This window comes from Sminthopsis crassicaudata, chromosome 4 (assembly GCF_048593235.1).
Source record: "Sminthopsis crassicaudata isolate SCR6 chromosome 4, ASM4859323v1, whole genome shotgun sequence".
In the NCBI taxonomy this organism is placed as follows: domain Eukaryota; kingdom Metazoa; phylum Chordata; class Mammalia; order Dasyuromorphia; family Dasyuridae; genus Sminthopsis; species Sminthopsis crassicaudata.
In genome coordinates, this window is record NC_133620.1 from 291,853,654 (window position 1) to 291,854,482 (window position 829).

The window sequence follows — 829 nt, forward strand, 5'->3', positions numbered from 1 at the left end:
CACCTCTGGCCCTGGAGTCTTTCTAACTGAACTTTATTTCCAAATTCCTACAATAAACCTTTTATTTATCAATCTAGGTTTTTGGGCCTGTAAATTCATTTACAGGCGACACTGCACCTCATGGGATCTTTGCACGGAGAAATGGGGTCCCCCCTTTCCTTTCCCTCATGATTCCAGATTGCTCCCCAAATGGTTGGATTAGTTCACAGTTCGAACAATAATTAGTTCCCAATTTTTCCTCATTTCCTCCAACATTTGTTACTTTCCCCTTCTATTATTTTAGCCAATCTGATAAGTATAAAGTGATATCTTAAGGTTATTTTAATTTGCATTTCTCTAATCAACAGTTCATCAACTCAAAGACTCATTGCTTTTAACTTTAAGGTCTGGGTACTCCTCACATTCTACACCTAGACACGTGAAATAGACTAAAATCTCAGGTGTAATAATCTCAAGTCATTATTTACATTTAGACCTTATCAGTTCTTTCACTTGGAGATAAATTCTATTATATTATTAATGGAAAACAAAGGTGGTCAGACTTCTGGATTGAATCAAGTCAACCCATTTGAGAGAAGAGCTTTTGAGCCAATGCTTAAAATTAGATAATTATAGAAAGAAAATATATTGTGTTTGGCATAGAGTGATTTAGAAACACTCCTGGTCCTATAGATATCAAAGTAGGGATTTGAGTAAAAAGGCGATTAAGATTCCAGCAGGCTTAGAGGAGGTGGATCCTTTGCCCCTTTACCAGAGGATAACAAAAGGGTAGTGTCATATCTCCCAAAGCATATTGACTATGTCATCAAAGAGACTGGGCCAGTAATAA